Genomic DNA, 23,837 nt, shown 5'->3' on the forward strand with positions numbered 1-23,837 from the left:
CAAAGAAACCCCGTGGAACTTAGGAGGTTGGAGAGCCACCTCACCCGTGGATACTGTAGTACCAGAGTTATCTATCCCAGGGAAGCCGGATGCATAGGTCTGAAGTGGCGTTGGAAACTGTCATCGATCTCTATGGAGGACTTTGAAGAAGAGCCACCACAGGGGAGAAGAAAAGTGTCAGTTGGAATCCAAAGGTGGATTCTTGATAAAGAGTACCTGAAAGCAGAGGGGACAAAGTCTGGGTCACTCAGGCATGACCAGGGGCTCGGTAGACGAATGCCCACCGATGTCGGAGTGTCAGTTGGAATCCAAAGGTGGATTCTTGATAAAGAGTACCTGAAAGCAGAGGGGACAAAGTCTGGGTCACTCAGGCATGACCAGGGGCTCGGTAGACGAATGCCCACCGATGTCGGGTGCTTCAGGTGCGTTGAGGGGGTTCTTGACTCTACAGCCACAGGGACTAGGAGATGTTGAGGACAACCAGGGGCCGGATACATTTTGTCCCATGAAGGATGTCAAGTGCTGAGGGGTCGGTGTCTGGCTAGAACACCAACAAACCTTGGCAGCAGCAACCCATGTAGCTGGCCAAGAAAGGTTACAGTTCAGACCAGCAAGGTTCAGGACATTCACCAAACACAGGGGAGTCAGGGCAAGCCTGGAGCAACCAGAGGAGCCCACGAATAGCAGTGTTCACCCTCAAGAGGACCCACAGGCCGGAGATACAGGAGTTGCAAGGGGACCTTGAGCAGTTTCACAAAGCAACAGCCCACGGAGCACTCGGTACGAGGCGGCCGGAGTTCTTTGTAGGAAATAGTGACAGAGGTTGGGGCTATTCTGAGCCTAGTGCACTTGTTCGGGAAACACCAACAAGCTTATGCAGCTGCAAATGAACATGGTACCCAGGGGTACAGGTATTGCAGCCCCCACAAGGGATTCTGGCCTCAAACTTGGTGAGAGGGCAGCACGGACCTCGTGGGACTTGGAAACCCACCTCCTGTGTTGCTGGAGCCTTCAGAGTCTGTAGGAGCTCAGAAGCAGCAGACCGGTCAGTTGAGATGTGGTGCCTGCGGTTGCAGGGGAGTGACTCCTTCACTCCAAGGGAGATATCTTCAGTTGTCCTTGATGCGTCACAGCTCCTGCATGAAGCCTGTATGGATGCTTCGAACTGAGAGGGAGACGGAGTTGGGCCCAACTGAAGTCCAGCGAAGTCCAGAGTGTCCACACGGGTGAGGTTCAGTGGTTTCTGGTTCAGAATCTTGTCAACATCGAATCTAGGGTCCTACAGCCAGGCAAGGCCTTTTTTTACCCACGGGAAAGGGTTGGACAGATTCAAGGGACCCGCCCAGGGAAGGGTCTGGACAGTGGGGAGGTTACTCCCAAGTCCTTTGCCTAGTTTTGCGCCAGAGCAGGAGCCAACGGCTCCCAGGACTGGTTTGAACTGGACTATGCACAGGGACACCAAATGTGCCCCTCGTGCAGACTTTCGGTCGCTGACAAGCGCACCCACCCAGGCCTAATATACTAAATCCTGTCTGGGAGGTGGTCACATCTCCCTGTGATAGGATGCCTATTGTTCTGCCTTCCCCTGCTCGAGTTTGGCTCAGCAGCAGGAGGGCGGAAATGTGTCTCTTTGCAGCAGCAACCATTTTGGGCTGCCCGAGACTGGAAGGCTGGTACCGGGAACACCAGGGACCTCACAAAGCTCTTTTCTAAGGGGTGGAATCATACCTCCCACACTGGTTACCAGTGTGGGGGTATCTCCCACACTGGTTACCAGTGTGGGGGTATGATTCCACAATGTTTGACACCAAACATGATAGGGTTACTTTCAGCCGTTTTTTAGTTGGTCATCATGCGGTCGCATAATGCCACTCTATATGTCGTAAATGGCTGTAGCACTAACAATCCAGGAGAATGGATCCGTAGGCTGCAGGGGTGTCCTGCTCATGCAGTGGCACCCTCTCACTTAGAACTAAGCACCCTGCCTTCATGATTTGTAAGGCCTGCTTTAGGGGTGACTTATAGGTTTTAAGTGTAGTGACCCTTAGATATAGTAAATATATATCTAAAGTAAGAGGTGCATGCACCATCTTACACGGGCTGCAATGGCAGACTTGTAGTTCCATTTTGCATGGACTCTCATGGGTTGCATAATACATGATTCATCCCATGGGATCCCCTGTATTCAAATCTGGAGTGTACCCAAGTACATAACAGTTTAGGGAGAAAGCAGATAGACTGGGGTCCTGATTAGCAGGATCCCAGTCAGACTAGTAAAAAATAGTATCACATGAAGCAAAAACTGGGGGTAACCATAAGAAGCAGATCCTACTTTCTTACAATCTGTATATAATTTATGAGCAGACTGATTAATTTTGCTTTGCTCAAGGATCTTCAGTCCACATCAGAATCCTTTGTCCTGAAGATGGTCTTATAGAAGTGAGCGCAAACAAGACCGAAACGTCGACAATCAAACCCATTTTCATTTGGGAATTGTTAATTGAATTTCCAGTGATGTTTTCCTTATGTAAGAGTTTTAGAAATAGGTTATAACAAAAGTGTCCATGAGAAAATATCTACTGTGGAATAACCTGTCTCAGCCACTTTTGTATTCATGTGAATTGTATTTTGTACCCTTTTTTGTAATAGAATCTTGTACATAAATTTGTACACTAAAAGTATACACCTTTTTTTGTAATTTTTGTTTCTTCAGTTGCTGATATATTTGTTTTGAATTAATTCAGTTAATTATGTGTATTTATTTGTTACAAGCCACCAATGAGGGCTTTATAAATGGGGTTTTTAAGTACATAAGCTTTGTTGCCAAAAGAACCCCTTGTAGGCACCTTTACCTAATATTGAGCTACTTTTTGAAAGTTAGCATTTTCCTATCTTAACCATTTAGTGCCTGCTGCCGGTCTCCGGGTCACATGACTGGGTACAGTTGACAGTTGGACTTTGTGCAGTCCTCCTAAACAGCCACACATAATCAAGAGCTTAGGGGTGCTTGTATTGGTGTTCACTGGCAGGATGGGAGGGCTAGTGGTGGGATTGTGATACAGTGCTTTTACTGTCATGATATACCCAAGCCTGACTCTAAACCAGTTCATAACGGCCCATAGATTCTCCTGAAGACCCTATCAAATGCTTTTTCTGCGGTTTAATATCAAAAACATAGGGTCTCTTGCAACCATAGAACATTTAAAAGAGTGATAACCTGGCGGATATGATCCGTGGTCCCCCTCCCTGGTATAAAGCCTTGCTGCCTTGGAGAAACAACTTTACCAATTATACGGCATAAACACATGGCCAGTACTTTCGAGTATATTTTGGTATCACTATTGATCAGCATTATTGGTCGATAAGATCTGGGCTCTAGAAAAGGTTTATCTTTATTTGGGAGGACTACTATATCGACAGCCAAACACAACACTGGGGAGGTTAGGCCCTCATAGATGTGTAAAAATAAGTCTGTCGGGATTGACCGTAGCTGGGTGGAAAACACACTATAAAACTCTATGGGAATCATGTGCATACTGACTGCTTTCCCTGGGGGTAGACTTTTTAGATCCATGTGTATTTCTTCACACGGGGGAGGAGGGGATGGAGGAGTTGAGTAATTGTTGATCTTCAGCATTACATTTTAAAGAAGGGGTTGACTCTAAATATTGTAATATATCTCCATCTCCCAGCTCCTCTTCCTCACTATAAAATGTTTAATAAAACCCCCAGAAGATCTCCAGTATGCCCTCGGAATCGGTTGTGATGCCCATGTTTGAAGTCCGCAGTTCTCTTATATCCCCTTGTGTTGATTTTTGTCTAATCCGTATAGCGAGGAGATGACCAATATATTTGCTATACTCCTAACAGTCTTGCTTCCAGGCGGCAAACTTATATGCAGTTTTCCTGAAAGATATCTCAGTGATCGCAGCCTTTGCAAGGGCAACATTGAGCTGTGCCTTCTCAAAGTCCAATCCATCAGATGCTGCCTGTATTAACTTTACTTCGGCTTTAGCCAGTGTGTCATACCGCGCCAGCACTTGATGTTTTTCTTTTTTTTGTCGCTTCAGCCTATACCTGATTGTCTCCCCGTGTACACCTACCTTGAAGGCATCCCATACTACCCCTGCAGCGGCGCTCCCCCTATTATCTTCCATGAATACTGGTATCCAATTGTTTATGTAGCTGACATATTCTTCTTCATCGAACAATAATGCCCATTCAAAGGACCAGGACAAGGCTTTCCTAATTAGCACTTGTGTTGTTAACTCCAATAACAGTAGGTTATGATCGGAGAAGACTCGAGGAAATTTTACAATGATGGAGCAAGTCTTGGAAGCAAAAAAAATTATCTAATTGTGCGAGTTTCCGGTGTGGGGCAGAAAGATAAGTAAATCCTTGGTCAGTAACCCTGACTTTGTTTCAGGCATCAACTACCCCATGATCTTTCCTCATGTAATGCAGTGATTTAAACACCCTAGGTTTCCGTCTTGTATAGGAATTAACACCTGCCTCCAGAGATCCTGCCCCCAAGTGAATATTAAAATCTCAACATATGATTATCAGGGTAGGACAGAGCGCAAGTTCTTTATCTAACCAATCAAAAACCCCGGGGTCATTGGTAACCGGACAATATACAGAGCACACCATACATACTCCAATTGGATAATAACACTGTATAATCACCCATCTGCCAAAACTATCAACAGGAGTTTTTCTGAACCTAAGTAGATTTCTTCATGCCAAGATGGCTGCCCCTCGAGTCCTCGTATCTTGGTTTGTGCAACCAATCACCTGGAAACCCAGTGAGTCTAGCAGGTGTTTTCTTGAGTACGGGCATCTGTTATCATTCCAAGCACTCTCCCTTCCAGCCTATAGACCAGAACAAACAGGAGAAGCTCTTTTTTATAATAAATGAGAGGATGGGGGAAAATGTGAAAGAGTAAGCCCTCCTTACTCTATTATAGAAAAGAGTAACAGAAGCAAAACACAGCTCCCATATACTCCAAACAACTTTCACAAATTCAGCAGACTAAGCCCAGAGAAGAGATCGGTTTGCAAATATTTAGTGGGGAGTCTGAACCCCGACAGCCTCAGAACACCATATAAACTCTCCCCACTTTATAGCCATTTTCTCGTGACTCTAGTGGCTCTATATCTGACCCTGAAGAGGCCATAGTCTTTCCTCTAAGGACAACTTTGGGATGAGCAGGATTCATTAGGAACACTTCACAAACACAGAACTGAAATGGCTTGATGAGTTACCTCAAACGCCATCGCCTCTCCACAGTGAAGTGACTTCAATCTGGATGTACAAAGAAGCTTTGACCATCATGACTCCATCTAGAATCGGGGTGGGCTTTTTCAAAAATTGCTTTATGGAGTAAGCAGTTGTTAAAACATGCCAGAATAGCTCTAAGCATGAATAGCTCTAAGCATGACTTCCTGGTCGCCTCGAGGCGTTTTAAGCATCAAAGGGAAACGATGTACATGTTGTACTTCCAAGTCCCAATTCCACATTGTACGGTCCAGGTAGGCCCCCTTCAACAGGTTTAGCATGAAAGCTCTGATATCGCTCCCTTCTGCTCCTTCATCAACCCTCCAAATTCTCAGATTATTTCTCCGCTGTCTGTTTTCAAAGTCTACCATTTTCCACATTACATCTATAAACTGTGACTCGTGGGCTTCAGTCTGGCCTTTCATTGCACCGATATCCATCTCCATCGCAGAAGCTCACTCCTCTACATAAGCAATCCTGTCCCCTATTTCCAAGCAGCTTTTGTTAATTTTCCTTTTTGCTCCCTATATTTTTTTAGTAGCTAACCAGGCTTTTCAGCTGTCATTGTGAGTTTCTACTTGTAACTGCTTTATAGGCCTATAGATGAGTCCCAGCGTGGGCACCCCTATATCTTACGTTTCTACTTCAGATATCAATTGTGCCTTTTCTTGCACTGTCCCATGCCCCTCATTCTTGTCAGCGTAAACCTGCATGGTTGGCCAGTAGTCCCATTTCAGTTTCTACGTTCTTGGGGCTCTCTCCAATGTGCCCCAGCCCCTCCCCCAGGATGAATCTTCTCTTTAAGTTTTCTTTGCCACTTTGCTTTCCTTGCAGTTGAAAACAACTTATCCGGAGCAATATTAGAGCTGTCATCTGACCCAGAGGGATGCAAACTGACTTCAGACAAAATAATATTTGTGTCTGAAGTTTCTGATTTCTCAGCAAGGGAGAAGAACTTTACTTCATGATCTGGGGAGCTCATTGTGGCCGCTAATATACCAGCACTTGTTTCTGGAGCGACCCCCATCTTGTATCGAAGAAATACACCCAGAGCCCCAGGGGGTGTTCACCTCATAGTGCTGACAGTACCATTATGTATCAGTTTTACGAGTTCAATCGCACCATCAAATTTGGTATTATCTTCAAGGTGCAACCCCACCCCAATGCAATTTCCCCCTCCTTCCCATTCTCAGCACTAAGAAATGGTGTCTCCGTTCTCATGTCAGAGACCTCTTGCATGGGCTCATGGGTTTTTTCTGTTCCTTCCGGGGACTGCAATGGGGGTACGTTTTATGAAGCTGAGGTTTTCATACTTCTGGGTCCGTGAGCTCCTTCTAGCAGCGATGTGCATCTCTCTGTATCGGTGAGTCGTGGGGATGCCGCCGTAAAAAAAAAGTCTGCAATTAAGGTTTGCGGCTGGCCAATGAATCTGAGCTGTCTGCGTCAAAAGTCTCCATGACTTACTGTTTTTTTGCCGTGGTATTTTGCCCATGGGGTAATGGTTCCTTCTGAGCGTTGCCCTCCAGTTTATTTCCTGCACCCATGATTCACAAACAGACCTGCCTGGTTGTATATTGTGAAGGTGTAGCAGCTGTCTGTCTGTTCCTGGACCTGTCTTGTGCTCTTCTGCGGCATGCTCTCTGCCTCCAGTTTACACCGTCTAAGCATGCTTCACCAAGCTTCAGACTTTCAACGTAAAAGCTGTGAGTTAGAGGTAATGAATACAAACAAGACCTGGACCTCCAGACCCCAAATGCGTCTGTTTGGAGTTTGGGTTGCAGGAACAGTTCCACATGCCTCATAGGTTACTCAATTTCTCCTGTTTTCCTTTCTTGCAACAATGTAACGGAGAAGTAATTAGGTCTGGAAAGGAGCATCTTGCGAGGCGTGCTACACAGTTGTCATCTTGCTTTGCATTATTCTTTTTGGTGCGCTTTTCACCTAAATCTTTAAACCTGCATATCTCCAGTTTTACTGATTGGATTTTTGTTGTTTTGGTCTTGTTTTATCAATTAAAGATTATGCTATTTTTCTAATCTAGCATTTGATCCCTTTTGTGGTGTGTTTTCATTGTATTACTGTTTGAAGTGTTGCACAAATACTTGACACATTGCCTCTAAGCTAAGCCTTACTGCTATGTGCCAATCTACTACAGAATTGAGCCTACGTAAATTTAGAGTTTGCTTGTGACTTCACTCTAACAATAATTGTGGTTTCTGCTTGAGTAGGATTTCACCCCCCTCAACCAGTACCCTAATTTCTCACATTGCATAGTTGTGATTTCACACTAAGTCCCATAGTACTTGCATGCATAGATAGGAATGTGTGGTCCCTCCTGTTCAATGTAGAGCCAACTAAACCCATATGTATAGGAGTGCCACTGGAGTAGAGGGCATCATTGTTGGGGACGACGTGCCCCCCTAGTTACTACTGATTAGAGCATGTTATCTCACAATGCAAACAGCAGTGCTGATCAATAATCCAGTGCAGAAGGAATTTTTGCTCCATAAGTTGTGGGAAGTGCAAAGGTAAATGCCTTTATGTCATGTGGCACCAAACCACTGATAACCTATGCAAAGGGTGCATAACAGGGTAAGAACAGCACACATACTCCTCGGATTGAAAGACTGATCTACTTAAGTAAACAACAACATGTGGCGTTTTCTTAAGTCTTGTCTTTTTTTCTCTCTTATCCCACCTTTACGTTGCCTCTTCTCCGTTGTCTTTAGTAGGCTTCACTAGTTGAGCATCCCTTACAAATAAGATATTCACGCTCCAGACTCCTTCATGCCCCCAGGCTTGTGCTTCACTCACTGAGCGATGCTAACCTCTTTATCCTCCAAAGATAGCTCCTTGAACGGAGCAACCTATGCTGAATTTTAGGGTTGTTAGTGTGATTGATTTAATTGGTCTAATGATCTCTTTCTGTTTGTTACTGAAATGTCAACTAGCTGCCAGTGTGTGTAAAGCAACAGCATTCTGTGTCTCCTCGCATTTGAACGTTGAACCTGGGATTATAAAACACTACATTTTTTTAGGGCTATAATGATTATTCTGTGTTTTTACTATATAATAATACTAACCTTTCTCTCGAGTAGGTGCTTGCAAATGCTTCTAAACTTTAAATTAATGTGTAACTAAACAACGAGCTAGCATGGCATACTTGATGTTTGAAACCCGTTTCCCCCTCCAGATCTAAAGTGTGTCTCAGTCCCCTCCCTTCAAGTCCTCACATACAATTGCTGGTTCGCCGTGTGGGAAGAAGTGTGTCATGTTCTCAGCACTGAAAAAATTAATGAATTAATGAAGGTAACCCAATTAAGGAGCACTCTGGGTGCACCCTCCTCCCCTCCACATAAAAGATAAAATATCCAGGCCAAGATTGACCAAGCGTTGCACAATGCAGCACTGTGTAGAAATCTGCAGTGTTGTGTAAATGGCAAAAAATTGTGCATGGTCATATTTGCTATGAGTCTCTTCATCAGCCATGGTTTAGCTGAAAATGTCAACTTTACAGGACCCAAAACACGATTTAGTGTTGCACGCATGCACAAAGGCCAGCAAGTAGTCTATTTCACTATATGTGTGCCAAATGCAAGTGTTTCTTTGCCAAATATGGGTATTTCATAGAAACTACATACATTAAAACGTTATCAATAAAATAAATAAATTATGCATGGGGAAATAATGCATTTTTTCCCTGTTGCACCTGTTTTCATTTGGTGTTAGGTTTTCCTTTTTTATTAATAACACATTTTATTCGGTTTTGTGGACATACTTTCAGGATACAACATATTAAGAAGCATCAGCATCTCCTGGTTCCCCTACCTTGTAAGTCCACCCACCTGTAATGATGTTGATGCAAAGTGCCCAGTGACCCAACTGGTCAGGCACTAGGACCGGCCCGAGTGAGGGACGAGGGCAGGCGGAAAGGGAGGAGCTGGGGACCAAGTGGGCAGGAAAGGGCAGTATGCTGTTGGGACTTGAAGAAGAAGGGTGACTAATAAAGAAGGTCCATGACCCTACCCCACTGTGTCCGACTGAGTTATTGGGGCTGGACACGACAACTGGCGACGAAGGTGGGATGAAACCCCAAGCGTGTGGACAGCCACAGCAGCAACCGGCGACCGACTGGCCCGGAGCTCGCCCCACGTCTGGAGGCTCGAGCACGCTGCGAAAAACGCCCACCGAGTGCCCACCTCGGCGGCGGAATAGCGGTCATTAAAGCGCCTACCGAGTGCCCACCTCGGCGGCGGAATAGCGGTAAATAAAGCGCCTACCGAGTGCCCACCTCGGCGGCGGAATAGCGGTAAATAAAGCGCCTACCGAGTGCCCACCTCGGCGGCGGAATAGCGGTAAATAAAGCGCCTACCGAGTGCCCACCTCGGCGGCGGACACGTGTGGCCAAAGAAAACGCCTACCGAGTGCCCACCTCGGCGGCAGAAGTGAAGGAAATAGAAGCGTGTGGCCAAAGGAAACGCCTACCGAGTGCTCACCTCAGCGGCAGAAGTGAAGGAAATTGCCCTACCTTGATTGGTGACTCAAGCGGTGGACCACGGCTCCGGTGAGTGAAATCGCCGCCTAACTGGCCCCCCCCGCCAAAGAAACGAGCAGAAACAACTGAAATCTCGCTGAAAACGAGATTCCCGGCGGCCATCTTGAAGTCAGGCAATATTGGCCAATCCCCTGCGAGGGATCATCGGCGGCCATTTTGAAGTCAGGCAAAGTGCCTGAAACAGCAAATAAGCACTGACAAGCAACAAACAAGCATTGCAAGTAGCAAACAAGCATTGGCAAATACAACAGCTGTAACAAACAAGCATTGGTAAATGCAACAGAGGAAACAAAACAAACCTTGGCAAATGCAACAGAAGTAACAAATAAGCACTGACAAGCAACAAACAAGCATTGGCAAGTAACAAACAAGCATTGGCAAGTAACAAACAAGCATTGGCAAATACAACAGCTGTAACAAACAAGCATTGGTAAATGCAACAGGAGTAACGAACAAGCATTGGTAAATGCAACAGAAGAAAAGAAAAAGCATTGGCAAATGCAACAGAAATACCAAACAAGCCTTGGCAAATGCAACAGAAGTAACAAATAAGGACTGACAAGCAACAAACAAGCATTGGCAAGTAACAAACAAGCATTGGCAAATACAACAGCTGTAACAAACAAGCATTGGTAAATGCAACAAGAAATAACAAACACACATTGGCAAATGCAACAGAGGCAACGCGAAGAGAAGAATTAAAATAAAGGAGGTGAGAAACTACATGTAGCAGATCAAGATCTTCCTCCATCATGACGGTGGGGAAAGCAACCCAACGATCCAATCCCTACATTGAAGTGCCACCCCCAGTGACACAGACTGACACTCAGAGTTTGGGTCCCAAATGGAACCGGTGGCTGGAATCACTGGACGACTTTCTTGACGCCACCGGTGAGCGAAGAGATGGAAAATGTCTGACGTTACTGCTCCAGTTGGTGGGCCATGAGGGCCGACGTTTAATTAGAACATTTTCTGAAAAGGACACAGAGACCTATGAAAGACTACAAGAGACATTACGTGCCCATTTCGACGCAAAGGATGACGTGGATCATGAACGCATCGTTTTCAACACAGCACGGCAGGAACCAGGAGAATCATTGCCAAACTTCATCACCCGTTTGCAGAGTCTGGTACAACGCTGCCACTTCAACACATTTACAAATGAAGACGCAGTTCGACTTCGGGTAATCGAAGGCTGTTCAAGGTCTAGTACAAAGCACAAGATTCTTCGAGGGCATTTATCGCTAAAGGAAATAATCAAGAAGGCCGAAGTTGGAGAGCGGGTAAAAGCAAGAGAACTATCAAAAGAACCGCACCTATGTGCAAGACACCAAGATACCAGAAAAGAGACATCTCTAAGGTCGGTGAATAAAGCACAAGAAATAAACAAAACCAGAAACGGGGAGGATGAAGACGAATCAGAGACAAGACAACGAGAGAAACAAAGTAACATGAAGTACTCTGAGTCAACAACACAAAAGACCGAGATGATCCAGGAGTACGACAGCGTCACTTATTCAAACTCAACATGTAGTGCAAGTGATTATGAAGCAGATGAAGCTTCAAGTGAGACAGATCGCACCAATGGACCAGATGACAGCCTGCCCAACAAATGTGCAAGAAAGGCAAATTATAGAAGTCTGGACCAGTTACGCCAGCACTGGAATTCGGTACATGATCACACCCGTAACACAGAGGTCAGTGCACAAAACAAGCGGGAAGGAGAAGAAAACCGGATAAGACAGACTGACTCACTCGGACACCGGGAAGAGGAAGACAAACACATCCACGACATCCGAGACAATGAAGAAACAGAGAGGAGACCATCATCATCACACGAGAGAGGTAGAAATGACATGCCAAGAGATCAACCACAAGAGATAGATATGTGGTCATCAAACAACCCATCCAGCAAGACGACATCGAAGTCATTTCGAGAAAGGTACCCGGAGAAATATGCCAAAGAGAACTCCGACTCTAGGAGCAGCTCGTCACGGCCTACCTATTTAAAAAATCATCTATTCAAGACACACTCAAGAGAACGGTATCAAAGGACATCGTCAGAAGACTCCTCTGAGTCAGAAAGCACGTCTGTTCGATCCCTCGAGTCGACCGAGTCATGGTCCCAACGACGACGTCAACCACCTGAACACACCTCAGAACCAAAGGACATCAGTCATGTCAAGAGTAAAGTATCTCACATCAATGTCCCTGAGTACTCAGTCACTTCACAAGACAACCTGTCATGTCAACCGCATATACATCAAGATACAAACCATATACCCTCACCACGGATAGGGTCAGCGAGGCTGACCCACAGGGCCTACGGAAAGAAAATAAAGATAGTGGACACTACCAACCGGATAAGAAAGGAATATCCAGTCACCCCGCAAGGAAGACAAGACGTGTTAACAGAGACAGACCATCATCCGATGAGAGAGAAACATGCACAGGCCCAGACGGCCAAAGAGCTCACCAGTCATAAACATGAGTGGGAGTGGTTGAGGCAAACAGAGGCAGCGAATGAGTCCCCGAACCAAACCAAGATGGTCTTTTCAGATAGCGCCTCACCGTCTGGTATACATGACTCTGAACAGGAAGGCAGTGTTGTCCAGGACCAGACAAGACAAAAGGAAGTACAGCTGATTGGAAACCACCACGAACCTGAGCACAAGAAGACCACGCGAGAGAAGCTGATTGGAAACCACCACGAACTTGAGCACAAGAAGACCACGCGAGACGTCTCGCAATTACAAAGATACACTACTGTAACAAAAGATGTTCTCGTCAAAGCAACAGAAAGCCATACAAAAGAAATGGAGATGCATCTTCGTAGCCCAAATAGGCGGCCTGCAGACCCGTGTGGCTGACTGAGGAACCATTAAACATGTTAGACGCTAAAATTATTTTGTCAACAAGGGGGAGATGCAATTGTGTGATTCAGTCCAGTGTTTCAACAAAACGGAACTATAAGAACTACAGAGGCTGACGGAAGACGACCCACCCGCATCGTGAAACCGTAACGAAACTGGAACAGAGAGATCCTGAGACACTGCCAACTGACAGTCAGGCACGATGGAGACTGCCGCTGAGAATGAGCCCGACAGGCCATACCGTATCACTTCATCGAAGAATTCAAAAGAAAGACAATTTCCTGTTTGCCGTGGTGTATATTATTTTGTTTTCTTTATCCACAGAGGGGGGAGATGTAATGATGTTGATGCAAAGTGCCCAGTGACCCAACTGGTCAGGCACTAGGACCGGCCCGAGTGAGGGACGAGGGCAGGCGGAAAGGGAGGAGCTGGGGACCAAGTGGGCAGGAAAGGGCAGTATGCTGTTGGGACTTGAAGAAGAAGGGTGACTAATAAAGAAGGTCCATGACCCTACCCCACTGTGTCCGACTGAGTTATTGGGGCTGGACACGACACCACCCACATTCCAACCAGCTGTTGCTCATGGTATCTCGAACATAGCTCATGGGTCGGAGACACAGTATGATCACCTTTCAGCATCCAATGTCCTTATGCAGGAACTGTGAGGCCCAATAACGAGTCCCCTATGTTCTGCCCATGCTCCCCATGTTTTCGCATATTTGTGGGGACCCCGGGCCTCAAATACAGATTGTTCCCTGTTCATTCACCAGTCCACCAGGGGACACCTCGAGGCACTTTGCAGCACAGCGCGCCGTGAGGGGAACGGCTTGGAGCCCTCACAGGATCACCAGCAGCCAGGGGGCATTTCGGTCGGCGCGGGAGCAGCGGGAACCACATCCCCCAGCTGCCCCGGCCGGCACAGGTCCAGTGACGCCACAACAGCGCCCGGAGGCGCTACAAAGTCCGAGGGGCGCCGAGCGGCCAGGCGGGACACCACGAGGCACTTTGCAGCACAGCGCGCTGTGAGGGGAACGGCTTGGAGCCCTCACAGGATCACCAGCAGCCAGGGGGCATTTCGGTCGGCGCGGGAGCAGCGGGAACCACATCCCCCAGCTGCCCCGGCCGGCACAGGTCCAGTGACGCCACAACAGCGCCCGGAGGCGCTACAAAGTCCGAGGGGCGCCGAGCGGCCAGGCGGGACACCTCGAGGCACTTTGCAGCACAGCGCGCCATGAGGGGAACGGCTTGGAGCCCTCACAGGATCACCAGCAGCCAGGGGGCATTTCGGTCGGCGCGGGAGCAGCGGGAACCACATCCCCCAGCTGCCCCGGCCGGCACAGGTCCAGTGACGCCACAACAGCGCCCGGAGGCGCTACAAAGTCCGAGGGGCGCCGAGCGGCCAGGCGGGACACCTCGAGGCACTTTGCAGCACAGCGCGCCGTGAGGGGAACGGCTTGGAGCCCTCACAGGATCACCAGCAGCCAGGGGGCATTTCGGTCGGCGCGGGAGCAGCGGGAACCACATCCCCACAGCTGCCCCGGCCGGCACAGGTCCAGTGACGCCACAACAGCGCCCGGAGGTGCTACAAAGTCCGAGGGGCGCCGAGCGGCCAGGCGGGACACCTCGAGGCACTTTGCAGCACAGCGCGCCGTGAGGGGAACGGCTTGGAGCCCTCACAGGATCACCAGCAGCCAGGGGGCATTTCGGTCGGCGCGGGAGCAGCGGGAACCACATCCCCCAGCTGCCCCGGCCGGCACAGGTCCAGTGACGCCACAACAGCGCCCGGAGGCGCTACAAAGTCCGAGGGGACCCTCCCGCCCGCGGGACGCGCGCGGGCGACGCCGGGCGGAGCCCGGGCAGAGGGCGGGCCGTCTGTGGCCGTCTAGGGACGAAGAGGGACGGGACGGTCACCCCCCTAAAGCCTTCAACTCCAATATGGGTAAGCGCAAACTCCAAACATCAATTACCGGTGGGGCAGGTAAATCTAAGGTTCCCCGAAAAGCTCCGACTTCAGCTAGCATTATGTCCTATCTAACTTCTGCTGTGGGGAAACTGAATCAGGAGATTGCAGCAACAGAACGTGAACTGGGGCTAGACACACCTCTATTGGATAACCCGGTGCCCCCACTGTCTGGGAGACAAGCTATACCTTTAGAGCCCTCAGTTCAGATTATTACCAGTAAGGATCTGACATTACAACCCCAATGTACTGCAATGGTTCCTGATGAACCTAATTTGTTGGGCACAGTTGATTACCAAAGTCGTGCACAAGACATTGTAACCCCAGTTATTAAGCGTACCAAAAGGCGACTAAAGAGAACAAAAAGGAACTTCACGCAGCTTGTTGCTACATCACGTTACGCGTCTAGGAGATTTGAAAAAGGCATAAGGGACATGGTGGAAAAAGTGTTCACAGATAAAATCGAAAGTACCCTTGTACAGATTGCTAATGATATTGTCGAGACTTTGAAAGACTGTGTCTCGGAAATAGTGGGGAAATGTGATAGGTTAAATATGTTGTTATGCCCTAAAATACCTGAATGTCCAACTCTGGCTCTTCCGGCTATACCTGCTCCCATTGTCCAACATGAAACACCAATGGAGGGAATAGGGAGTGTTACTCCACCTGTCCCAATTGTTCCAATTCTCCCCCCATTCCCCTCTGTGCCAGTATGTCCAAAAACCACCACCAATTTGGCCGGGCACACCGATCCTTTGGCGTTGACCCAAGTTGGGGATAAGGTCAACATTGTAGCTGGGAAAACCACCGTACAGTTACAGGGAGAAAGGAGGCTGCGGGGGAAGCCCCGTACTAATTTACCACCTGAGGCAACCCCCTTTGTCGCTGTCTTAGTAAATATTCCACACTTGAACCCAGGAGAGGTGGAGTCCCAGTGTACCCTATTAGCAAATATAAAAGCGTGGTGTGATGAAAATTGTTCAGGGCCAAGGGATATATCCACTCACATTACTATGGGGAGACGAGTTGACTGGTTGGGGTATACGGCAAAAAATCTTCCCGGTGATTGCATTATAGTTCATTTTAACAGACCCCATGAGGCCGCCCGTTTATTTTGGGATGCGACGGATGTAAAGGTTGGAAGGATTCGAGCTGTACCACTTGGTTATTTTTACCCATGGCCAACTATTCCCAAATTACCCCTAGGCAAGGAAAAGCAGCAAGGTGCCATCAGAGGGGGTACTGGGCTGTCATCCTGGGCATTGCAAACACCAAACCTTACCCCTAGTCACATCGACCCCATTAGACCTACAAATAGGGCTACCCTAGAACTAACAAATAGATTCACTGCCTTGTCTCATTTAGATGAAAATGATTGACTGCCTGGTAATGTTGCTGTTACAGACCAGACTCATTGTATTACCACCATTGATAGGGAAGGTGGGGAGACTATTAAAATCGCGAGCTGGAATATTGCAGGTCTCCGCTCCAAAAGAGACGACGTAATATGGTTGGAACAATTAAAGGGCTATGAGGTGGTGGCGCTCCAGGAGACCTGGGATAGGGATTGTAATTTCTGGCTGGACGGGTATTCTTCCTATTGTAAAGCTGCCCAAGGTTCCAGTTCAGGGAGAAATCGAGGTGGGCTCATGTTTCTAATCTCTGTCAAACACAGGGGAGTCGCGCGAATCGTAAGCACTACATCTCATAACCTTTTAGCCTGTGAATTAACTTTACCTAACAATGTCAAAATCCTTTATGTTAACTTTTATAATGCCCCACATGGTACGCATTGTAATGAAAATATTAACGCATTAGCAAAATTTTTAACTACCTATAAGGAGAGTCAAACCACCTTTGTTCATTTAATCTTGCTTGGGGATTTTAATATACATTTGTGCCAGCTAAATTGCCAATATAGGGTGTACTCAGATATGGATTGTCTTTCCCACTCTCACTTTGAACACTCTACAAAGGGGGCCGCCCTAGAAGAATTACTGTCAGATGTCGATTTATCTGAGCCAGAGTTTATCGACACCAATGACCGGGTAGCCACATATAGTGCAAGGGATTCAAATTCTATTATAGACTTTATATTTGTGTCACCAGGCTTGCTACAAAATGTAATTTTTTATAATGCTGTACAAACAACTTTTAGTGACCATAACCCAGTGGTTATGGAATTATGTAACAAAAATCTAGCAATACTTTCTGCAAATACAAAGACTGTTCCCCGTATGGAGTTAGTTGCCCAAGACCAGGGGAGACGGGTCAAGTGGAGTAAAATTATCCCAGAGGATTTTTTCTCTAAACTTACTGAGAAGGTGGGAGATGAAATTAACACCTGCATGGACCCTCTTAGGTTTGGAGGCGACATTATTACTTCCTTCGAAATTATCTGCCATCAAGTAGCTTTGAATTTAACATCTAAGACGAAACCCAAGGAGCAAAAACTGCATGGGTGGTTCGATGCAAAGTGCTCTAAGGCCCATAGAGATTTATTGGCAGAATTAAAAAAGTCACCCCGGGACAAACAAGTAGTGGCCAGATTAAGGAAAAACTATAAAACTATAGTTGAGACCCGTAAGAAGGAGATCAAGGAAAATGCTTGGGACTCACTTTATGATAGGGCTACTCTGAGGGATAGCTCCAAATTTTGGGAAATTGTAAATACACCTTTGTTCAGTGATAAAGAAAATTCCCCGCTGGAATTGAATATACCTGAAAAGGAATGGCTGAACCACTTTGAAAAGATATATGGTAGCAGCCTCCCGATAGACCCATTTGTACCAATAGTAAGTGAACAATCAGGGTTACCTTAGAGATTCACTATTAAAGAAGTCCAAAAGGCTATAGAGGACACAACTGCTCATAAGGCCCCGGGCCCAGATGGGGTACCAGCAGACATGTATAAATCCAACTCCTCCATATGGTCAATTGTCCTCACAAATATCTTCAATATAGCCAGCATTGATAAAAGCAGATTGCCTATAACCTGGTCACGGTCTATTATAGTCCCAATTTTTAAGAAGGGCCAGAGGGGGGACGCAAGATGTTATAGGCCGATATCATTGTTGGATTCGTCCTTTAAAATACTAGGGAAGGTTATCTTAGCTAAGATCTCAACATGGGCAATTAACAATGATATCTTGTGTGATGCACAGTATGGTTTCAGATCTGGCAGAGGCACTGAGGATCAGTGCCTCAACTTACATCTAATAGTCAGTAAATATACTGTGGCCTCAGGGGGGTCAATCTATTTGGCATTTATGGACTTGTCCACAGCTTTTGACCTAGTCAATAGGTCAAAGCTGTGGACCATGCTATTGGATATGGGGTTAGATCAGGCATTGGTGTACTTCCTGGCTGAATTGCATAGAGACTTGACAGCGGCCATACGCATGACACAAGAGGGGAAGTGTACGGCTGATTTTAAGTCTGGGAGGGGAGTACGCCAGGGTTGTATTCTGGCCCCAATGTTATTTTCTCTATATATTAATTCATTGGGTGCAAATCTGACGGCAGCGTCTGTAGATGTCCCGTGCATGGGGGGTACCCCATTGCCAGTTTTATTATATGCTGACGATACAGTGCTGCTGTCGAGGACATCTATAGGTTTACAACGTCTTTTAAACTCCTTTGGGAATTTTATGCGAAACTTGGACCTTGTAATAAATGTAGAGAAATCGCATGTGATGTTCGTTGGGAAAGGCAGGAATAATACCAAGACCCTCTCTTGTAATGGCTCAGTAATATCAAAAGTAAAAATCTTCACATACCTTGGTGTAGTGTTTGATGATCTGGGTAGCTGGGCCCCCCAAGTTGCCAATAAAAGAGTGGCAGTGAAAAGGTCATCGGCTGCAATACTAGGCTTTGCGAAAAGATTGGGTGGGAAACCTCCTGAGGCAATTTTGGCGATTTACAGAGCCAAAACTATAGCCATAGCCAGGTATGGGGCAGCAATTTGGGGCTATAAAGATCTATCTCTGATACAAAGAGAGGAAAATAAATTTCTGCGATCCCTCCTGGGCCTCCCCCAATCCACATCATCTTTTGCGGTCCATGCAGAGTTGGGAATGGGATATATAGCGGACATGTTAAACATGGCGCCGCTCTTACTATGGATTAGAACTTGGCTTAACCCCAAACTTACATTGAACCATAAGATTATTAATGATTGTTTGGGGCGGGATAGAGTGGCTGATATCAAATGGTTGGCATATATTAAAACAACCGCAGTACTTCTTGGTCGACCAGAACTATATTTAAACCCGGAAAATTTGAATAAAGAAGATATCAACTGGGTAAAACTTAATTTTATTAAGATCCGAGAAATGGAAAGAGAGTCGATTGAAATCTCTAAACCTACAGTAAGGTCACATTTTATGCTGATTACTTCAATGTCAGTGCAACCATATCTGACTATTGTTACACGTCCATATCACCGCTGGTTGCTAACCAAATTTAGATTTAATCAGGCAAATTTTCTGCTGGGTATTTATGAGAAATGGTGTACCCCAATGGAAAATGTACCATGTGAATGTGATAATTTCTCTGATCAGGATTTGATACATTTTGTATTTTTCTGTCCCTTCTTTGTGGAAGGCAGGGCAAAATATATTAAGCCCCTCCTAAGGGAAATGGGGTTTTTACAGTTGAAACCTGCACTGTTGTTTCTTCAATTAATGGAAAATCATTGGGTGATATTCTGTGTAGCCAATTTTTTGATTGCATCAATCCGTGCTAGACGGAAGAGACTCCAGACGAGTTTAGTTGGGGTTAATGTAAATGTTTGCCCTATACCTGACAGTACAAACTAATTCCCAGGTTCTGGTTCATTCTACATATATTTTTATAATGAAATATGAAATATTACTGATAATTGTGTAAATTCTGTGTGCTAGGTCAATCCATATGTATTTGCCAATGAATTTTAAATGTACAGTAATTAACAGCTCTGTATGATGTTTTTATGTATTTGTATAGTATACTTTTATGATTTTTATTTAATCGAATAAAGTGCTTTTGACTTGACTTGACTCACCAGTCTAAACCATTTTTCCACTCTGTGATTGATGGGGGAATCACCCGCTATCCACTGTTTCGCGATCTCCCTTTTCACCACAGTAAGGACCTGGCAGAGCAACGTCACCTTGTTTCGGTCGATATGAATGTCATTGGAGATATGGAGAAGATCCATGTTAGGATGATGAGGGAGTGGGTGCCCTATCACTTGGCTTTGACAGGAAAGTATTCAATCCTAGTAAGGGTGCAACTTGGTACAATCCCAGATAGTGTGGGGCGATAACCCTTATCCGTTGGAGCCCATGTCTGGTGAGGTAAGATCTATGGCGGTATTTTGATTGTAGGAGGCAAAACCATGTGGGTATCGCTGAGGGCCTTGTGGGTGCCCTGGCTTCTGCCCACTCGCCAACTTCGAAAGCGTAGGTGTTATGGGTTGACGTAAACTTAGGTCGAGCTACTCTACTTGACTTTAGTTGACCTCACTTTATGTAGAACACTGGGGGTTCTTGTGAAGGGCCTGCCCCATTAAACCCAGTTTGCATGAGGGGTCTGACACTATGCAAAGCAAAGTCTCTCAGTGGTGCACTTGCTTTAACCTTTGGCACAAAAACCCTTTAGTACACAAAAGTTTATCAAGGCTGCAGTTTGCACCGCTTAACATTGCGCGAGTCCTCCCACTAAAGCATGGTAAATCTTGGCCTCATGGTACAACCAACAAACAGGTGCAGCAGAAGCAATTCTGCACTTTGCGCTCCTGGTACCCCTGTGAGCTCAGATATGGACAGAAGTCTGACGCTGCATGGACAGGGAATCTGAAATTGGTACGCATCTCACGTTCCCTCCAAGTAGAGCAGTTGGATTATATAGGAGGGGTAATACAGATAAAGATTTTATTTAATTATTCATACAAACTATGAGGACAATCAGCATAGAGTTACGGTTCAAGGTTGAGGAGCGCAAGGATATATTGGTTTTTTTAATTCATTTTTAAACCAAAGTATAGAAACGAGGTAGCACGACCAAGGCCCAGTCTGGGTGTATCAGAAATACAATAAAATGAACAACTACAAGCAAGAGCTCGTCCAAAGGCAGGCATGCTGAAAAGAAAATGGTGGCATATCTATAGCTGTATTTTCACTAAAACTCAGGAAAGGCGCTTTCTATCCTCATAAATCTACAGATGCAACTAAGACTAGAATAAATATTTGATATGTTCTCAGAAGTGGACGTCCACATAAGGAAGTTCTAAAACTAAAAACAGTCATAGCATTAGGGATCGAGGCTTGGCGATGTACCGCTTACCTATACATTAACCATTGGTATAAGATTGTAATTTCTATTCAGGGAGGTCGGCAACTCTGCCTAAAGACGACATGGCAGTGGGGTCCCCTTTAAATGCCTCCCACCAGAGTGCATACTTCTGTGGGCCCTGCTCGTTTGCACCAGGGTGGCAGAATTCTCACTGTGCAGGAAAGGAGACTTCAAAGAGCTTGCTACTGCAGCAAACATTTGCCAACAACCTTCTAGGCTCTCGTTGAATCCCATACATAGCGCCTATGTGAAGTATGCGGCCTCTGTCAACGCTCCAGTTTTCACAAGGAGTTCTGCTCAAGAAGTTGGACACTTGCCGCAAATTGAGCGAGTTACTCTTTCTGCAGGAAGAATGTACAAGCCACATGACCCTATTTAGTCGAAGTCGGACAGAGTAGAATAGACGCATTAATCTGTTTCGTATCTTATATGTAATTCATGTGCTCGGAAGTCCTTATGCAATGTAACTGTTCTATTGTAAAGTGGTCTGCCACTTTCGGGTAAAGTATGCGCTATATAAAAACGCATATAATAAATAAATAATAAACAGGTTAAAAAAAAGTACAGCGCCATACTTGTAGCGAGTTGTGTGTGGATGAAACCACTCTAACTAATGGCATGTCAGTGCTTAATTTGTGATATCTTAAATGCTGGTGCCTAAAGTTTTGTTTAGAAACCCGCTGGCCTGCGCTATGAAAGGTCGGGGTGCCGAAGCCAAGGATGAATAGTCTTGATTACACTTCATACCTCTTTAATCCGCCACCAGGCACTCCCTCCCTCTTTATCGCACTCTTGCAGCGTTTGTTTTACCTGCTTTCTCCCCTTGTCACTATTTTTCTGTCTTACTCTGCCTTCTTCTCCTCCCTTATGTGTTTTTCTCTCTTGCTCTGGATGAAAGTCTGATAAAGTCCCCAAAAATAAGTGCTGATGGGCCCCACCTGCAACCACCGGCTCAAAGTAGGCATTGATTGCATAGCGCCCCGGCCTGCAGTGTCTTCCCTAAGATTTTACTCCAGGCACACCCTTCAGTGCAAGTTTCTATGCGATGACAATCAACTGAGAGTCAGTTGCATAAAGTGTGTCATTTTGCCAAAATTACACTAAACGCATGGGTATATTAGACAATATTTTGTCTAACCATTGTTTGCATTTCGCTATAATGGGCCCCTAGGATTTCAGGCAAAGCCAAGTCATACTACTTCAGTACGTTACAGAAAGGGTGGTTGAACCCATGCAGTCGCGGGACCTGGGCGCTATGTGATACATATACAAGAGGGTCCCCGCAAAGGAGGCGTATTGTGAGCTACATACACTGGAAACTAACAACCATAAAGTGAAATATTAAACGGAATATTTGGGTATTGTCATTTATTTATCAACACCGAATAATTGCCAATGGTACAACACATTAACATAAAATTGATAGCCCCAAGGTGGGGAGGAAAAGAAGGGAGGGAGGTGCTCAAGGAAGTGTAAGGTCGAGGAAAATAACCACAGTCCAAAGTAATTACTAATTACAAAATTACAAACAATTCATAACACATCAAATACACAAGCCCTAAATCAAGGCATACATTGGAACTGATTAAACACAGGACATTCAACGGTCACATACAGCATTTGAAAAAATCGGGGGCATGTGCCGGAAGTCCGAGAGAACAGTCGACGTTTCGACCCCTATCTATAGGCTATCTTGAGTCCTTTGTCGGGGTCTTCATCAGGACATCTAGAACGGGGGATGGGGGAAGGAAGGAGTGGGGCAATCCTATCTGGAAAATTAAAAAAACAAGAATTCGCACTTAGTACAAAATAATAGTGGACTTAATCAAACCATCCTTGTGGCATTCACAAGAATCATTAAATTAATTAATTACCATGGAGTAAAGGCCCAGCTGGGCTCTGAACATGGAAGAAGAATACGCCACGCAGGATGTCGTGGTCGATCTCAGCGGTAAAAATTCGCAACTTCAGAGGAGGACATTAAATCAGACAGCGGAATGAGGGTAGGTTCACAGTACTCAGACCATCAAACATGTGTACTGTCAATTAACCCTGTCTACTTGAATTGAAATGCCAAATTGGGACTTACACACGCTTCAAGAGTTAATTGGGACGTATGGTGAGTCAGTAATCTTAAATCAGGTTCAAGGTCGGTACAGCCAAAATACACGGGCTGTAGGTAAACATAATTACAGCAATTCAGAGTGGATAGAGCATATGTGATTCATGGCGCTATAATAAATTTACTGTCCTAGCACTGGGAGCCTATGTCAAGCATGAACAGCCACTTACATGAGAAACACGGTGGTCAGCACAACGTTGATTGAATTGGAGACTAAAGGGCCATTCAAATGTGGTAAAGATCGCTGTAAAATACAATGCAGGAACTCAGTTGCGAGTTATATCATAGATTGCTTCATGTCACCTAAAGGCAGAGTCTCTTACATACCTCCGTGTTAACAGCGGGGTTGGGTAAAAAATCAGTTGCAGGACTTCTGTTCGGCCCGGATACAATCTACGGTGAAGACCGTCACGGAAGCCGCAGGTTAAAAGGACACTCGTTCCGTCAGCCTAAGGCGATTTAATCCTGCAATAGACAAGGAGAGCGCCGTTTGGAATTGGGACCTGTCTGAGATTATAATACATAATCAACAACCTCTTTCTGTTACTCACAGATGCCCGAGAGGACGTGGCCGTCTACCCTGGTCGTGCAAAAATCCGCAGGAACGCTACACGGAGTGGGGGGGCGGAGTCTATAGATTTTTAGAAAAAATGGAAAGTGAAGAGTTACTCTGCGTTAATACTAAACTCGCTAGTGTGGCACTATGGGTGAAC

The 23,837-nt window shown here is 45.9% G+C and overlaps 1 protein-coding gene across 1 annotated transcript in view; it reads right to left on the reverse strand.

Moving 5' to 3' along the window:
- The window catches only part of LOC144783810 (unconventional myosin-Ig-like), a 1,420,229-nt gene that overhangs the window by 13,305 nt on the left and 1,383,087 nt on the right, over positions 1–23,837 (reverse strand). The window lies entirely within an intron of this gene.

This window comes from Lissotriton helveticus, chromosome 10, assembly GCF_964261635.1.
Source record: "Lissotriton helveticus chromosome 10, aLisHel1.1, whole genome shotgun sequence".
Lineage (NCBI taxonomy): Eukaryota > Metazoa > Chordata > Amphibia > Caudata > Salamandridae > Lissotriton > Lissotriton helveticus.